The sequence below is a fragment of the Bison bison genome, unplaced genomic scaffold, assembly GCF_000754665.1.
Source record: "Bison bison bison isolate TAMUID 2011002044 unplaced genomic scaffold, Bison_UMD1.0 scf7180017864155, whole genome shotgun sequence".
Taxonomy (NCBI): Eukaryota; Metazoa; Chordata; class Mammalia; order Artiodactyla; family Bovidae; genus Bison; species Bison bison.
Window position 1 is genome coordinate 2083535 of NW_011494727.1, and position 5334 is coordinate 2088868.

Here is a 5334-nt window from a genome sequence, read left to right on the forward strand (position 1 = left end):
CAGGGGCTTAGCTGCCCCATAGAATCTTCCCAGATTAGGGATCAAACCCGTGTCCCTTGCATTGGCAGGTGGATTCTTAAACACTGGACCACCAGGGAAGTCTTCCTCTCTTTTACTTTGAAATGTACTCTATACAAGATTCTAATAACTTGATTTCATTATTGAGCGTGACTAATTAGGAAAAGGTCAGTTTTCATTCCAATCCCAAAGAAAGGCAATGCCAAAGAATGCTCAAACTACCGCACAATTGCACTCATCTCACATGCTAGCAAAGTAATGCTCAAAATTCTACAAGCCAAGCTTCACCAATATGTGAACCATGAATTTCCAGATGTTCAAGCTGGTTTTAGAAAAGGCAGAGGAACCAGAGATCAAATTGCCAACATCTGCTGGATCATCAAAAAAGCAGGAGAGTTCCAGAAAAACATCTATTTCTGTTTATTGACTATGCCAAAGCCTTTGACTGTGTGGGTCACAATAAACTGTGGGAAATTCTGAAAGAGATGGGAATACCAGATCACCTGACCTGCCTCTTGAGAAACCTATATGCAGGTCAGGAAGCAACAGTTAGAACTGGACAGGGACCAACAGACTGGTTCCAAATAGGAAAAGGAGTACGTCAAGGCTGTATATTGTCACCCTGCTCATTTAACTTATATGCAGAGTACATCATGAGAAACACTGGGCTGAAAGAAACACAAGTGGGAATCAAGATTGCCAGGAGAAATATCAATCACCTCAGATATGCAGATGACACCACCCTTATGGCAGAAAGTGAAGAGGAACTATAAAAAGCCTCTTGATGAAAGTGAAAGAGGAGACTGAAAAAGCTGGCTTAAAGCTCAACATTCAGAAAACGAAGATCATGGCATCTGGTCCCATCACTTCATGGGAAATAGATGGGGAAACTGTGGAAACAGCGTCGGACTTCGTTTTTTTGGGCTCCAAAATCACTGCAGATGGTGATTCCAGCCATGAAATTAAAAGATGCTTACTCCTTGGAGCAAAGTTATGACCAACCTAGATAGCACACTGAAAAGCAGAGACATTACTTTGCCAACAAAGGTCCGTCTAGTCAAGGCTATGGTTTTTCCAGTGGTCGTGTATGAGTGTGAGAGTTGGACTGTGAAGAAAGTTGAGTGCCGAAGAATTGATGATTCTGAACTGTGGTCTTGGGGAAGACTCTTGAGAGTCCCTTGGACTGCAAGGAGATCCAACCAGTCCATTCTAAAGGAGATCAGTCCTGGGCATTCTTTGGAAGAAATGATGCTAAAGCTGAAACTCCAGCACTTTGGCCACCTCACGCGAAGAGTTGACTCATTGGAAAAGACTCTGATGCTGGGAGGGATTGGGGGCAGGAGGAGAAGGGGACGACAGAGCATGAGATGGCTGGATGGCATCACCGACTCGATGGATATGAATTTGAGTGAACTCCAGGAGTTGGTGATGGACAGGGAGGCCTGGCGTGCTGCAACTCACTGGGTCGCAAAGAGTCGGACACGACTGAGTGACTGAACTGAACTGAACTGAATTAGAGATTTTCATGTTGTTAATTTGCAACCCTGTTCAGACCCAAGAAGGCAGGGAGAAGCTTGGTGTGGCAGGCCCCTGCTTGCGTGACTAAGTGTTATCACCACGGGAGCCAAGGCCAATGGCAGTTGCCTCTCGATGTGTTGCCACTATTTGCTCTCTCATTTTTTTGACATGGATGTGCAAGAGTGGTGCTCACACAGCCATGATATCCATAATGCCCGGATAACCGTGTTGCTCTGAAGCTCTGGGTATTTCCAGGGCTGGGGCTGTCGGGGTCACTGCTGCTAGCTTTTCCAATGGCTCAGGAATAGTGGTGTTCTCACCTACTCCAGGGCTTACTAACCATTTTTCTAGCTGATCACACACCGGTTCCTTATATTCATCAGCTGGTTTCAGAGTCAAAATTTGTGAATTTTTTTACTGGAACTCAGATGGGCAGTAAGTCTGAGAGTTGTTTATACTAAAAAAGAAAAAAAGACTAGAGACTGTGGATCTTTGTCTATGCAAGTTACTCAGTGGAAGCAAACTGGCACTTAAATTTCAGGAGCCTGATAAATCAGTTTTTGGTAAAAAATCATCTTCAAGCCTATCTGTTTCAGTGGCAAATTTAGAGCCTATAACCCAGGTGAAGACACTGTATCTCCAGGCAAAATTACGTTACACAAATAAAGCTGCAAGTCTTTTTTTAGGACCTAAAAAGATGAATTGCAACTTCAAGAAGAGTATTTCAAGAAACAACTGGACGATGTGGCAGCCAGACTGAGGTTAATGACATGATTTCAGTCACTGTGAGTACCAGACCCGGGAAGAGCACAGCACGGAGCACACGGATGGCAGACAGGGCGCTCATCCATACCCGGAGCACCGATGGCTGTACTTCAGCTTATCCATCCACTGAAATTTACGGCACTGTGATCAAAGGTGAATCCCCTGGAAAGGGAAGGTCTACCGCAGCCTAGAGAGGTGGGAGAGCAGGTGGAGAGGCTGTGGAGCGAGCTGTGCCAGCCCACAGGTCTCCAGGAAGCCTGGGTGCACCTCCCAGGGTCTGCTGAGCACAGCCCTTCCAGGGAGCCCGCAGGCTCATAAGGTGACAGTGACACCAACTCCTCCTGAGCCTCTCTTCTTCTAGTAACTGGGAACACTGGCTTTGCTGAACTGATAATTCCTTCTTTATATCTGTGTGGCTTTCAAAATTTCAGGGAACCATCATTTCTTTGTGAAGAAAAACAACCAAGTTTTATTCTGTCCCACAAATCTATTAAGATCAAGGCTGCCCAGTTGGTGATTACACCTTGACTATGAGGATTAGCTGCTCTGATGCAGAAACAATTAGATTAAAAAAAACTGAGTTAACTGATCAAAGTGTTTAAATATAAAAACATGTATGCTGTAGAATATACTATATATAAAGGGGCTTCCCAGGTAGTGCAGTGGTAAAGAATCTGCCTGCAATGGTGGAGACTCAGGTTCGATTCCTAGGTTGGGAAGATCCCCGGGAGTAGGAAATGACAAGCCACTCCAGTATTCTTCGCTGGAAAATTCCATGGACAAAGGAGCTTGGCGGGCTACAGCCCATGGGGTCACAAAGAGTGGGACATGACTGAGCAATTGAGCACGTACATATATATAAAGAATTAAAGAAATTAAACAAATTGACATACTTCTTTTTTCTTATCAGTTTTCTATCCGATTTTTTTATGGTTGAGATTACACACTTTTGAATTATATTTTTTCCTGCATTCATCTATCGTTAACATTCCAACATTTTCATACCATTAAAAAATTCTTCATAAACCATTTTTAATGGCAGGAATGTACTGCAATATAACCAATCATGGTCTCAGAACATTTATTATTAAAAATAACACTAAAGTAAATTCCACACCTGTTTCAGATTTGAGTGTAGTCCATCACATTGTTTTCCAGAAAAGGTCTCAGGATTACTATAGGAAATTGCCTGTCACAAAGCTGTTCCCGTCAGTTAACAAATGTTTGCCAATACAGAAGGTAAAAATCTCTGTTTTAAATGTTAATTCGATTATTAGTAAAGTTGCACTTAAAATAAATTTGTATTTAGCCCTCTGTGGTTTCTTCCTTTCCGATAGTCTCCTGACAGCCTCAGGTAATTGACTATTTGAGACTCATGCTTCTCTTATTACATTTTTACAAGGTCTTCATTATGTTTTATTTTTGAAGATATAGTTCCCAGTTTGCTGTTGCCTTTCGGTTTTGTTATAGATACAGAACTGTTTAGTTGTTTAGGTTTTTAATCATTTGGAGCAGTTACTTCCTGTCGGGTTTGTTTCTAAGCTTAGGTTCTCTTCCACATTTAAAAATATCAGTACTTGTATTTGCCTGTAATTTTTTTCTTGGTTACGTGGTATGTGGAATCTTTGTTCTTGGACCAGGGATTGAACCTATGCTCCCTGCTTTGGAAGCATGAAGTCTCAACATGGACAGCAAGGACGTCCCTACCTGTAATTAATTTTGATATGAGGACTCAGGATAATTCTCCCCATCAGGTAGCCAGTGCCACAAGTTGAATAAACTTCCCTTCCCGATTGTGCTGAGTGCCCAGTCGTGTCTGACTCTTTGCGACCCCATGGACTTATAGCCCGCCAGGCCTCTGTCCATGGAATTCTCCAGGTGAGAATACTGGAGTGGGTTGCCATTTTCTTCTCCAGGGGCTTCTCAATTAATTTTAAATTTTAATTAATTTATTTACTTTTGACTATCCTGGGTCTGTGCTGCTGTGCGGGCTTTTCTTTAGCGGTGGAGAGGAGAGCTACTCCCCTGTTGCGGTGCACAGGCTTCTCATTGTGGTGACTTCTCTTGCCGCAGAGCATGGGCTCTAGGGCATGCAGGCTTCAGTAGCTGCAGCACAGGAGCTCAGTAGCTGTGATACACTGGCTTAGCTGCTCCATGGCTCGTGCGATCTTCCGAGACCACCCATGTCTTCTACACTGGCAGGCAGATTCTTTACCACTGAGCCAACAGGGAAGCTCCCAAATGAATTTTAAATGCCTTCCTTATCATACACTGTTTTTACATGTTTCTAGTCTATTTTTGGATTTATGTTTCATTGATCTATAATGTATTGCAAAGGCAGTGTTCATGAGTTATCATTTTCTTGCCAAATTCTTTTGGTTATTTTCACTTGAATGTTCATCCAGGCAAACTTTCAAAAAAGTTCATCAAAGGAAAAAAAAACTGCAATTTTTATTAGTTAAATATTAATTCGGAAAGAATGCCATCTATAGTTATGTCAGTGAAGACAAACCAGTATTTTCTGAACTTCTAAATATCTGAGAAAGCCGTTCCATTGTTTTCAACATAAATAACAATAAGCTGAGCATGAAGCCCCTCAGTCCCAGCCTTCTAGAGATAGTCTGTTTCTGTTTTTTTAATTTAGTGACAGTGCCTCAGGCAAATCTGTTTCTCATTCTTTGTAGAGTAACGTATTTCTTTATCTTAACGAATACAATTTCTTCAGTTCAGTTCAGTCGCTCAGTCATGTCCGACTCTGTGACCCCATGAACTGCAGCACTCCAGGCCTCCCTGTCCATCACCAACTCCCGGAGTCTACCCAAACTCATGTCCATCGAGTCGGTGATGCCATCCAGCCATCTCATCCTCTGTCGTCCCCTTCTCCTCCTGCCCCCAATCCCTCCCAGCATCAGTCTTTTCCAATGAGTCAACTTTTCGCATGAGGTGGCCGAAGTACTGGAGTTCCAGCTTTAGCATTATTCCTTCCAAAGAAATCCCAGGGCTGATCTCCTTTAGAATGGACTGGTTGGATCT

General features: G+C 42.9%; 1 protein-coding gene across 3 annotated transcripts in view; it reads right to left on the reverse strand.

Annotated features, from left to right (window-relative positions):
- Positions 1-5334, reverse strand: part of BLM (Bloom syndrome, RecQ helicase-like) — a 91447-nt gene that overhangs the window by 27061 nt on the left and 59052 nt on the right. The window lies entirely within an intron of this gene.